The sequence below is a fragment of the Cnephaeus nilssonii genome, assembly GCF_951640355.1.
Source record: "Cnephaeus nilssonii genome assembly, chromosome: 5".
Taxonomy (NCBI): domain Eukaryota; kingdom Metazoa; phylum Chordata; class Mammalia; order Chiroptera; family Vespertilionidae; genus Cnephaeus; species Cnephaeus nilssonii.
In genome coordinates this window covers 51583595-51597207 of record NC_137076.1, presented here as the reverse complement: position 1 = coordinate 51597207, position 13613 = coordinate 51583595, and the positions used below count along the sequence as shown (strand labels likewise).

Below are 13613 nucleotides of genomic sequence, written 5' to 3'. Positions count from 1 at the left end.
GACCAGAAGGGAAAGGATGAGAAAGAAGACAAGCTTTGCCTACCCGGGGAAGTTAGCTTAAAGAGAACGCAAATTGTCAGAGTCACCCAAATAGATCGATGACATCACATTTATTGGTACGTTTCAGAAAAAGCAACTGATTCTAATAAAATTGCTTAACGACAAGCTGTTTTTTTGTATTGTTAAAAAAAAATCCAATATTAAAAATGCAAAGCATGCTTATAAAGCATGCTGTTTATAAAGAGAAAATTCAATATGATGATAACTGTAATTAAGGATCTATTACCATGTCAAAATAAGATAAATTTTAATTTCAGACTATTGGAGCAATGTTTTCATGGGAGTATCAGATTTATTTATAGGTATTTATAGTCATAAATTACATATATGTAATTAGAATGCAAAACCAGAATGCTTTCTGTATCCATGTAAACAAAAAACCTAAAGGTTAAAAACAGTAGTAGATGGTCTACACTTATGATCAAAAGCGAGATAAGTGCAACGTGAAAACTGTACTGAGCCGTTTGGGATCCAGGGCAGTGACTGTTGGGTGACAGGAATCCCATCACACACCTTGAGGCTTTCTTTGAATCTTTAGAGAGATTGTCAGAGCGTGAGTACCCAAAGCCTAGGGTCAGTTGGGAGGGTTAAATGAATTAATACAAGTAAATGCTCTTGGAACAGTGCCTGGCATAGAGCAGATGCTGAATGCGCATTATTACCCTTATTGTTAAGTTCTGCTCCAACTCCTGAAGGGGTGGCTGAGCTTGTAGCTTCCTCAAAATTAATGGTACATTCTCTCTCATCATTTGAGTTCTTGGTGAAACATTGCATTACTCTTGGATCTAGAATGACCCTTTCTTATGGGTCCTGGACTTAATTCTGAACTAGGTTTTCAGCAAATTCACTCTTGGTCTTCACCAGCTAATTGAACACCTTTGTGGTGTTGAAGATTGTCATGGTTTATTTAGCTCAGGGGGCTGGCTGGTGGGAAAATAAGCCTAAGGCCATTGCTTGCCCACCAGGTAAGTCAATTTGCTGCTCTTTTCCATGGCTACACACTAACTTTAGGCATATTTTACAAATGTGGGCCATTGATCATATGGGGACAGACTAAAAGACAATAGGAGGCTTGTGAACATCTACCATGATGGAAAGATAAAAGTACATTCATGTTGACGTTAGCAGTTTTCTTCACAGCTCAACTTCATATGAAACCTGACTTTGAGCCTTACCATTGCTGTCTATTTTAGAGAATTACAAAGAAATCATACAGAAAAATAAACATAAGACATCCACATAATTAGTTATAACTTGCCTCATCTACAGTGAATAAATGCATGAGGATGATGAAAGTTTAATGGAATGTGTTTAGAACGTTCCATCTCCTTCACAGGTGATGGGCTGATCTAAGAGTGAATGATTTTTATCCATATTTACAATGCATTGAGGAACAGCCCAGCAGAACAAAATAAAAAACCTTTTCATGGGTCAAGGTGGGCAAAGGGGAAATTAGGGACATCTATAATAGTGTCAATGATAAAAATAAATAAAGATTAAAAATGATGGTGAAATAAAGATGTTCAGATATATATAAAGCCTTGTCAAAATCAGGAAAAATTGTAGCTTTCATTCCACCTATCGACACAGTTCTTCAATGCCACTGATGGTTAAATCTTCAGCTTCTTTTTATTAAGCCGTGTTGCCTATACATCCCTTTTATTCCCTTAAAAGAAAAAAAAAGTAAAGGATTTTAAAAAATAAATGATTCAGGCTTAGAAATTTGTAATTTCTAGAATCATCTGAGAAGACTTAAGGGGTCTGACCATTCATCCATATATTATTCAATGGGACTCTGTTGTGACTTTAACCAATTCAATTAACCACATGATCTCTTAACATGAGAATCTAATATTATGTGTTTATCATTTTTTTAAAAAATGTGAGTAAACAATTTAATATTTTACCTTCAATACAGTGTTTTGGATGCTGGTAATCAGGGGTTTGTAGTAAGTACACTGTGGGATGTTGAACTAAGTCAGTTCATTGTTGCTTCAGCTCTTTAGAAGGGTTGGATACAGCTCTGCTGATGGGTAATTGAAGCCTCAGGTTGCCAAGGTGGATGACTAAGAGGTGGCCGTTTCGGATCAAAGGTAAAATTTTAATTGGATGATGAGCATTCTCAAAGGGCAAATAGCAATTTTCTGAATTGCATAACCTAGTGGTTTGAAATTTAGAAAGTAATGATGTCATCTCCCCATCTTTTAAAAAAAATTTTACATCTCCCTCTGTAATTATTTTGTGTATTATTTTTAATAGCAGCAGTGCGCCAAAGCCTACAGATAGGAGGGTCAGGAAAGAAAGAGGCCTCGGGGATGCGTGGAACGGCTTTCCCAGAGAGTTTCATCAGTCCTACACAGTCGTGCTTTCTTGATGAAATTCCTGGCAAAGTCTTTTTTCTATGTTTCCAAAGCCTCCGCCTCCTCCTTGTTCTCAGCTCATTTCCTATTCCAACTTTCTAAGAGGCTTACCTATGTTAAAATGAACTGAAATCAAATGTAGTCCTTTTCAGATTACAATCTGTGAATCTCTTTCTTTATTGGTTTTTACACAAGACATATGATTAAAGAAATAGAAAACTCACTTAGAATGTCCAATATTCTGTAGATCATTACACTCAGAGTTTATAGAGAGTAGAAATTACATCTACTGATACTCTGCAGAGGGAGAGAATTTGAGTTCTGGGATTGGTTTCTTAATTTTTTGTGTATGGCATTGTGAAAAGAACCCTGGACTAGGAGTTAAGAGACTTGAACCCCACTCCTGGTTCTGCTACTATCTATACACTGAGTGGCCAGATTATTATGATCTCTGAACGCATAATAATCTGGCCACTCAGTATATATATATTAGAGGCCCGGTGCAGGAATTCATGCCTGGGTAGGGTCTGGCCAGCCTGGCCAGGGGGAGGGGACATGGGCAGTTGGCTGACCTGCCTGCTGCTCAAACTGCTGGTTGAGGGGACAATTTGCATATTAGCCTTTTATTATATAGGATATACACTGAGTGGCCAGATTAGTATGCATTCAGAGATCATAATAATCTGGCCACTCAGTGTATATATAAAAGCCTAAGCAACCGGCCTATCGGCCAGCAGCTATGGCGCACACTGACCACCAGGGGATAGACGCTCAACACATGAGCTGCTGAGCTGTGGTCACTTGGCAGCAGAGGTTCTTGGGTGACGCACCCGGAACCAGAGGGGAGGGAGCCCGATTATGGGGTGTGTCACCCGAGAACTGCCCTCTCGCAATCTGGGACCCCTCAGGGGACATCAGAGAGCCGGTTTTGGTCCGATCCCTGCAGGTCAGGCCAAGGGACCGCAGTGGTGCACGAATCCATGCACCAGGCCTCTAGTCTTACTATATATCTCTGGGCATGTCACTTAATTTTTTTGCATGGTATCAAATTTCCCATCTGAAAAATGAGAGTATCTGTTCAGATTACTTAGAAAAATCCCTCATTTTCTAAAGTTCTATGGCTGTTTTCTGAAAATGAAACTGAGTAAAAGTTTGACAGTTCATGATGGTCTTTTTCTGGTTCATTTCCTCATCCCACTAGAAAGAGAGCCACACTGCTCTTTTTGACATCTAAGATGCTTCTTAATACACTTATTTATTTTTCCTTTTGCATTGGAAAACATATTTTCCCCAATGCGTTCGGTTCTCCACATGCCTTTGCTCAGGGAGTAGCATAGTAGAATAGAAAGACCTTGGCTTCGTTACTCACAAGCTGGGTGACTCAGGGAAGTTAATCTCTCTGGTCCTCAGTTTCCGAATCTATAAAATGAGAATAATGATTCCTACCGCCACCACTCCAAGTGGTTTTGAATAGTAAATGTGATCAAGCATGAGATGACCTAGTGTGTACAGCCAGTTACCAAACATTAACTCTCTCCCCCTGCTTGTCACTTTCTTTCTCCACTAGATGGTCCTGTTCTTTCTCACCTTTGATAGAGGATGGGGTACAAGTGGGCCCCAAGGTATCTGGCACTTAATAGATGTCGAACAATGCATAAATACTGTGTGAATGAATGAATGAATGAATGAATTGAATAAATCTTTTCTTTTTAATCTTCAAGAAGGCTCCTGTTTATCCCAGAAAGTATTGCAGCTTAAAAGAAACACACCATAAAATTAACCATTTTAAAGTGAACAATTCAGTAGCATATAACATTCTCAATGTTACACAATCACCACCTCTATCTAGTTCCAAAATAAAGCCCTGCATCCATTAAGCAGTTTCTCCCATCTGTCCTCCTCCCTCCAGTCCATGGCAACCACCAATCTGCATTCTGTCTCTGCAGATTTGTCTATTCTGGATATTTTCATATAAATGGAATAATATAACATGTGACCTATTGTGCCTGGCTTCTTTTGCTTAGCATAATGTGTTGTGTTTGTTTTTTTTTAAATATATTTCTTTATTGATTTCAGAGAGGAAGGGAGAAGGAGAGAGAGAAACATCAACGACGAGAGAGAATCATTGATTGGCTGCCTCCTGCACGCCCCCTACTGGGGATTGAGCCCGCAACCGCAACCCAGGCATGTGCCCTTGGCTGGAATTGAACCTGGGACCCTTCAGTCCACAGGCTGATGCTCTATCCACTGAGCCAAGCCGGCTAGGGCAGGATAATGTTTTTGAGGTTCAACCATGTTGTAATATATTTCAGTACTTTATTCCTTTTTATGGTTGAATACTATTCGATTGTTTATTATTCTGTTGATGGACATTTATGTTGTTTTCATCTTTTGTCCGTAGTGAATGATGCCACTATGAACATGAATATACATGTGTTTGTCTGAGTGCCTATTTTCAATTCTTTGGGGTTTATATTCAGGAATGGAATTACTGGGTCATATGCTACTTCTATGTTTGACTTTTTCAAGAACTGCAGAACTGTTTTCCACAGTAGCTGTATAAGCGTTCCTGTTTCTCCTCATCCTCCTCAACACTTTTTTTTTCTGTTTTCTGTTTTTTAATATAGCTATTCTAGTGGTTGTGAGGTGGTACCTCATTGTGTTTTGATTTGCATTTTCCTAAATGACTAATGATATTGAGCATTTTTTTCATGTTTTTGTTGATCATTTGTATATCATTTTTGGAGAAATGTCTATTCAGGACCTTTGTTCATTTTAAAATTGGGCTGTTTGTCTCTTTGGTGTTGACTTACAAGAGTTCTTTATATATTCTGGAAACTAGAGTGATATCGGATACATGATTTGCAAATATTTCTCCTATTCTGTAGGTTATCTTTTCACTTACTTGATAATGTCCTTTGCTGCACAAAAGTCTTTAATTTTGATGAAGTTCAATTTACCTATTTTTTTCTTCGGTTGTTCATGCATTTGGTGTCTCGAAGCTTTTTTTTTAAATGACAGGATCTTAACACTTTATGAAACCTTTTCCAGAAGGTAACCTTTACATTATTACTATTATTATTATTAATTATTTTAGAGAGAGATAGAAAGGAAGGGATGGAGAGAGAAGCATCAATTTGTTGTTCCACTTATTTATGCATTCATTGGTTGGGTCTTGTATGTGTCCTGACTGGGATCAAACCCGCAACCTTGGCATATCAGGATGATGCTCTACCCAACTGAGCTACTGGGCCAGGGCTGCAAGTACAGATGTTACAGCTCCTTTGCAACCTCAATTGGAAGAGCTGTCAGAGGAATCTTACTTTAATACAAATCAAACATCAGTGGCAAAATCATAAGTGTTTTAAAACTAACATAGATTAGAAAGGACAAAGTCTTGGGCTATTGATTTTATATTCAATGTCAGTAGAACTTGATACAGAGTTTGTGGAAAGTAAGTATATTTTAATACTTTTCCTCTGCTAGTTAATTTCAAAGCTGCTGTGCTTCCTTTTTTTTTTTTTAAATTTATCTTTATTGTTGTGTTAACTTAAAAAAACATTGAAACCTGTAAAGAATTTTTGTGAGTTTATGTGAGCCAAACTTTCGACATATGCCAGGAAGCAGAACCTCAATAAATTGAGATAATGCTCCGGAGAATGGCATGTTACATCTGTATTTATACATAGGGACGTAGGTGGGTTACATGAAATCTATTGGTGATAGACTAGAGAGGCGGGAGAAAGCAAAGTGGGAGTGGGGGGAGACTCCTGGGATTGGATAAAAAGTAAAATGATAGACACATACTTAGGTGGGTGCAGGAACAATTAACATGATAATAATGAAATAATGAAGGAATTTGTGGTATCTGTCCTGGCATCCAGTACAGTAGGTTGTGTGTGCCCCAAGGGGTCCAGAAAAAGGGAAGTTACAAGTTACCCAGACATTTCAAGGGTATGTTATTATAGACGCAAAAGACAGATAGGCTCAGTTAAGGTGAAGGTTGACCAGGACATAACTACCCACCATAACTGCTTTTAGTTAAAGTTTAATTTCAGACCATCCTTTGTGGTTCCATTAAGTCTGAGTTTGCAAGACTGCCATGCAGGCCTTCCCTGAGCTTGTCAGGTTAGCAGGTGGCCCCTTTCGTCCACAGTTGAAAGTATTAAAGATGTCCCCTTTGACCCCCTCCACCCTGCACCCCGCCCCCAGGGCTACTGTGCTTCCCTTTATAAATAATGAGACCATTTCAAATTGTAATGACCATGCTTTTCTCAAAGTCTGTATACCTGTCATTTATGCAATGCCACAAATCAACCAAATAGCTCTTAACTTTGTTTTTACTTCAGTGGATTATTTAGGAATCATATAAAGGAAAAAAAAAGCCACAGTTTATTTTCTGATTCATGGTTATTATCATGGGCCATTGAAAGGTTAAGCTGGCACAGCAGCTTTCAAAGCAGAACTTAGTTAAGTTCAGGAGAGAGAAAAAAGCCAGGACTATGGGCCTCTTCTTCCAGATAACACTGACCTGACTCCAGCTGTGTGTGCATATGTATGGTCAGGTTAAGCGAGCTTTGAAAAAATGAACATGAGCCACTTGTGTTTGGGGAATAAAATAAGCCCATTTCCCTGGGTTTGGAAGGTGTTCCAATCAAATCAAGCATTTTCTCTGTAGATGTGGTGAGTGCCTCTCCTCAGATATTATGGTCAACAAAACAAGCGTGTCCTAAAAGCATCTTCCTTGATTTTGTACTTTGATTGAAGAAGTCCTTTGTGCCTCAATGAACACTATGTTTATCAACCCCAGAAGACCAAAAGTGGCTAATACAACACACATGTCCGCGGCTTTGAAAATATATATTATTATGTGGGAGGCATTCAAACGCCTTGAAATTGATCTTCGGCAGGCAGTGATTCCAAGTTTTCCATTTGGGCCCCTTTTCATGGGGCTGGGCCACACAGGTAAGGATCTGGCCCTTCCTTTTTGCGCGCCCTCCCCCCCGCCCCCCCCAAGTCTCCCTTTCCCTTACTTCAGAAAGAAACACAATATCTTAAGCCAACAGAGCCTAAGGAGGCTGATCATTGGTTCCCTTTGTCCCTGAGGCTGTGGCCCCGCCCCTTTGGCTGGTGCTCACAAGCTGTTGATATTTTTGTAAGGGCTACTCTTTAACTCGGCAGCCACACGACTATAATGGGCCCAATTGTCCGTGGGCTGCAGAGAGCTGCGTCCCCACAGCCGAGGAGCCTGGGGCCGGACTCTGGGGCCCGGGAGTGGCCGCTATGGAGCACAGGTAAGGAGGCTTCTGGGCGCTGCCTCATCCTCGGAGGGCACTGTGAGGAGTTTGGATGGAGTTGCTGGCTTTTCCTGGTTGTAATTTTTTTTCCTGCGGAAGACAGAAGGAGGTCCGTTCTCTAGGATTTACTGACAGAGTTCACGGTGATCTCCAGTCAACCTAGGCAAGAAGGGAGCAGGGAAGCAAAAAGTTTGGGAGAGAGACACAATCTGGTGCCGGGCTTGATACTAAAACAACATGGAAGAGGCAGGGCTCCCGGCTCCTTCAGTGATGTGGTGACAATCAGGGGCTGTTTTCTTTTCCAAGGTGACGGTGCCCAGGCAGGAGCCGTGCCCGGCCTCTGCGTGGTTCCCTAAGCCAGCTGGGAGCCCATGGAGCCCGGTAGACCTCCTTGCAAAGGGTCTCATATCCGCTGATATTTTCAAAGGGCAAATGGAACTAGTCTTGTGTGTCATAAATCGTTCTGTTCAGAAACGTGGGGACGGTTTAGAGCTGGCGGGCTGTAAAGTTTTACTGCCCCATAAAAGGGCTCAAAGGGCATTACCGCCGGCCGCCTGCGGCGGGGCTCCGGAATGAAGGAACAGCCCCGGGCGATTAGAGCTTTTGTCCTTGACCATCCGAGAGGACACCCTGTGAAATGGGGTGAAACCCGAAATGCACTCAGCCAGCCCGAGTGTGGTTTCGTTCTGGTTTCTGTAAATGAGGGAGGGCTGGAAACTGTTCCGCAGACCTTTGGGGCCTGATTTATCCTCGTGCCCCATTTGGCCCCAGTACGACGCCTCTTCTAGTGCCAGGGACACTCAAAGCAAGGGAGGGGTGTGCTGTCATTTGGGCCACAAAGGGGGCCTGGGGAGGGGATGGAGCAGCGAAAGCCCTGGGAATTGCTTTGGGAATTCCTGCCTCCTGCTGAACAGAAAATCGCCCACTGGCAGCTCGGATCAGAGAATTTTGTCCTTTCCTTTCCGATGAGCCTCGTGGTATAAAATCGATGAAACCACAGTCTGTATTTGATAGGGATGAAGAGGTGTAGTTTAATGTTGAGAGGAAGCTAAAAGTGAACCATGGGACTTTAATACTTGTAGGGTCTTATACATTTCCCCTCCTCCCCTAAACCCCATAATTTGTCTGTATTATCTAGGGACAGCATGTTTAAAGCCAATACATGTTGGGAAGAATTAAATCAGATTCAAAGATTGATTATTTATTTATTTATGAGAGAGGCAGGGAGAGAGAGAGAAACATCAATTTGCTGTTCCACTTATTTATGCATTCATTGGTTGATTCTTATATATGTCCTAAATGGGGATCGAACCCACAACCTTGGTGTATCGGATGACGTTCTAACCAACTGAAAGCAACACGAATGTTTCGGCGCAGTGTGTGAGAGCGCCAGGGGGTCTCTAGGTGAGCCCAAGGTCCCCTTCAGTGGCCTGAGAGCCCCGGAGAAGGGGAGGAGATGCTCAGCACGGGCATAGAGATGTGCATCATCCCACCCTCCCTCAGGTCTCACAAATCCTGTGCTTTTTCCTGTCAGCACATTCTCACATTCCCACCAACACCCACCCCCAGGTGTTGGCAAGATGAGGAAGAAGAAACAGGAAGCCTGGTGACCAAGAAGATGGGGTGAATGCCAGGAGACCCCAAGACACAAAGACAACTCTTGCCTAGCTTCTTTTACAGAATGGTGGGCACGCCAGGCTCCTGGAATTTCAGACATTACAGTATATTTTCAGGTACAGAATTTACATAAACTAATGCTGCAATAGGAGATTTACAATAAAAAGTAATATTCTCCTAGAGCTTTTAAATACTGAGGATTGTTCTCCTTGGCTTATTAAGCCAAAGAAACAAGCATGGATGGATGGAATGCTATGACGATGACAAGTACAAATGGTAATAATAGCTATCATTTATTGAGCGCCTATTGGGTGCCAGGCCTTTACCTGTGTTATCTCAGGGAGTCCTCACTAACCCCTTTGAAGTAAGTGCAATTATTGTCCCCATTTTACAGAGAAAAGAGCTGGGGCACAGAGAGGTGAAGTAACTTGCACAAAATCACACAGCTAGTAAGTGACCTGAAATGTGAATCATTAGGAAGGTGTCCAGTGCCTAACGGTGTGTTATGAGATGAGGATTTCCTGGGGATTAGAGTTAGCATTCATATGGATAGATTTTCAAGAATCCAGCTAGACACTGCCACCAAAATATGACCTCTTGCAGAAAGACAATTGACAACTGAGAAGGAACGCCAAGAACCCCTTCCCTGAAATGGGTGATAGTGCCAACGAGTAACAGCCTTGCCCCAGTGAGCCCAATGCCAGGAAGGGACAACTGAGGGGAGGCCTTTGGCTCCTGGCCCTGCTATATGGTGACTCATCAAAAAAGATGGAAGTGAATCAGAACCGTAGACTGGGGTTGCATCCCCTGGGGAGCCCCCTGGGGGCCATTTAGATCAGCATCATGTCACCTCCAGCTGCACCTGCTGGGAAAGCTGCACCTGCTGGGAACACTACCCCTTACCACACCTGCAGTCCTTTTCAGCCTTCCTAGGAGAGCTTTTCCTGGTAGGTGGGTCTTTAACCACCGGGTGTATTCCCCCACTCTCAGCCTGCGTCTGCTGGTACCACACCTGACGAGCTGGTGCTGAGGGAATGGCACATTTCACATTTTGCAGCTGTTGTGCAAACAGAACTTCAGTGAAATGTCTCAACCAGTTGACTCTAGAAACCGCAAGAAGCCAAAGGGCCAACCTCTAACTTGGCAAATAGCAGATACGCTTCTTCACACCAGTCCCTGGAACTAACTTGGGAAATGCTATCTGTCCTTAAGGGGTGTTCAGGAGGGAGATGTTTAAATCTGTAGCACCCTCAAAGCCTGGTATCAACCCGATAAACCTTGGCAGGGCAGGCAGCCTCCACCCTGTGTTCTTTGATGTGTTAATGAGCTAAAGCCATCCTAACCGAGCTCCCACCAGGGCCCTGGAGGATGGTGTTCTCACTGGGCACTTTTCCTCCGTCAGTCTTCCCTGCTCTTCCCAGAGGGCACAGCCGCGTTTAAACTGGACTTGGGAGCTGTAACCTGACCTCAGAACTATGCACCACAAAGAGCACTTGTGTGCTTTCCAGGACAGTTTCAAATCGGTGGAGTTTTCCAAGGTATTCCTGTGCAACATGCGGCGGGTGGGGGGTGGGGGGGTGGTTAACTTTAAATACAGGAGCTTTAAGCAAAATGTTGCTGAGGGGCCTCTGTCTATGGCAGAAGTCCGATGGAATCTACGAGGCCGGCTCCCTCCATGGCCGGCAAATGCTTCCCAGGCAATAATCACATTTCCAGGAACAGCCAGAAACCCCTTCACAGATCACTGGGGACCAAAAACGACAGCTAAGGCTCTCAGGATGTAGGATTCTTGACCAGTGCCCCTAACTCGATGACTCTATTTTCTTAAGAGCACTTTTAACACACACACACACACACACACACACACACACAATTAAAAAAAAAAAACACCACAGCAACAATCAGTGATTTCTTAAAAACGTGGCCCCTTTAAATAAGCCCTCAGCGAGGGTAGGTATTGTGTCTTCTGAATACTCCCTGTGTTCTGGGCACACTGTGGAGGGGACAGCAGAAATACTAATTAATGTCGGTTCATTGCGAAAAGAATGTAGGAAGACTCCTGTAAGGCAGCAGCGACCTCCAAGCCCCGGACGCCTTGTTGGAACTGTGGCGAGGAAAGATAGTGACAAGGCCTGAAAACGGCAGCTCTCTTCCCACACTCGGCACATGCGATGAATCCAGGGCGCCATTGTCTGAGCTGTCAGTGCTGGGCTGGGAGGGGGCAGAGGCAGCTGCCAGCCCGCCCCAGGGCTGTGAGGGTAGTCAGGGAATGGGGGCCTCCCTTGTGAGGCTGCCTTTTTCTCACAGGCCAGGCGACTGGGCTCCTCAGTGCCACCTGCACACAGACCTGGGGGTGCCCCCAGTTCTTCTGGCTGTGGCTTTTTAGGAGCAGGGTCCGTGGGAGAGGGGCCCTGTGGACAGTGAAGGACCTGCGGTCGGGGTGGGATAGGGCTGGCTGGACAAAGGGCCTGGTGGCCGCTGATCCTTGTCCTTTCCTGGAATTGGGGTCAGAGACACATCCCAATGCCAGCTGGGTTCCTGCTCCTTGAGAATGGAGACCCCGTCTCTAGCCTGTGTCTGCACCCCCACCGGAGCTTCCGGCATGGGGTGGGGGTCACATCAGAGCAGCTCCCAGTTCCTGCTGTGGAAGCTGTTACTGTACATCTCCTCCCCCAAGTGGATGAAAATCGAGCTCCTCCATTTCCTGTTTCTTAGTCTCTGAAAAGCACAAGGGGGGAGGGGTGGAGAGGGCAGCAGGCTGGGAAGTGGATGGGGATTGGTGATCCGGGAAAACTGTCCCAGCTCCTTTCTCTGCCAAGACTTGTTTGTTGCTGTGATGGGAGATTTTGTTTGGGGGCCTTTCATTTTCCGTTTAAATCAAAGCAATTCGTTCTGGTGCTGCCCGCAGAGCGACTCTTTCCAGTTCCTTCATAAGGCGATTGTGCACGGAGCATCCAGGCCTAGGCTTGTGTCCGTAATTACCTCTATGGATTCCAAGGGGAATTTAGGTTTTGTTCCTTCGCCTTCTCCCAGGGCATGCACACTCTCAGCCTTTGACTGGGAAGCTTCGTGTGACCATCAGGCTGCAGCACTGAAACACCAACTGTTTGCCAGGAACTGTTCTAAGTGCTTCATTTATATGAGCAGGCTCTCCCTTCCAGATAGGTACTATGATTCTCTATTCTCAGTGAGGAAACTGATAGTCAGATTAGAGAGTTAAAAAAAATGTCCAAGGTGACACAGCTGGCCAGGGTCGGCTAGCATGCAGGCTCCAGAGCCACCCCCCCCCCTTTTTAAAAATATATTTTATTGATTTCAGAGAAGGAGAGAGAGATAGAAACATCAGTGATGAGAAAGAATCAATGACTGGCTGCCTCTTGCACGCCCCACACTGGCCATGTGCCCTGACCAGGAACTGAACCATGATCTCCTGGTTTATAGGTCGACACTCAGCCACTGAGCCATGCTGGCTGGGCTTCCCCCCCCCCCCTCCCCCCCGCCTTTTTAAAAAAAATCCTCACCCAAGGGTATGTTTCTATTGATTTTTAGAGAGAGAGGAAAGGAGAGAGAGAGAGAGAGAGAGAGAGAGAGAGAGAGAGAGAGAGAGAGAAGCAATGATGTGAAAGAGAATATCGATTGCCTCCCATATGCGCCCCAACCGGGGATCAAACCCACCACCTAGGTATGTGCCCTGACGTACAACCTTTTTGGTGCACAGGATGATGCTCCAACCAACTGAGCCACCCAGCCAGGGCCAGAGCCTGCATTTTCCAACCACTGTGTGATACCCACAGGGATGCATTACATTCTTTGGTAGGATGCACAAGAGTATACATATTCATCCCCCTATTTCTGATCATTTAACTTCTTTTTAAATGTTTCCTATTATAAATAATACAGTGGTGAATGTTTTGTAGTAATAGCTAATAATTAACAATTCGTTGAATTGCTAACTGTGTCACAGGCACCATTTCGGGTTCTTTGTGCCTTATGACCAACTTACGCTTTGTACAGCCATTTAGCAGATGAGGAAACCAAGGCACAGAGAGGTTGGCCAAACGTTTTGCCCCGGAGTGCACAAGGAAGAGGTGGCAGAGCCATGCCGGAGCCGCTGTTCTTAGGTGCCGTCTACATGTATATCCGCGACCACATCGCTGATCCTGCTTTGGGGGAAGATGTTTAAGCTGGAATGACTAAGGCATAAGATAAAGAAATTTTGTAAGGCGCTGGATACATACGACAAAATGACTTGCCAGTAACACTGGATGGTTATGCTGAT

The 13613-nt window shown here is 44.1% G+C and overlaps 1 protein-coding gene across 2 annotated transcripts in view; it reads left to right on the top strand.

The window, feature by feature from the left end:
- The first annotated feature begins 7584 nt into the window (after positions 1-7584).
- TRIM2 (tripartite motif containing 2) overlaps positions 7585-13613 on the top strand; it is a 97121-nt gene continuing 91092 nt past the window's right edge. Inside the window, exon 1 of one of the 2 annotated variants that reach the window (XM_079771457.1) lies at positions 7585-7714. The gene's annotated coding sequence lies outside the window, so the exon portion shown is untranslated. The remainder of the gene's footprint in view (positions 7715-13613) is intronic. The other variant, XM_079771458.1, reaches the window with a different exon arrangement.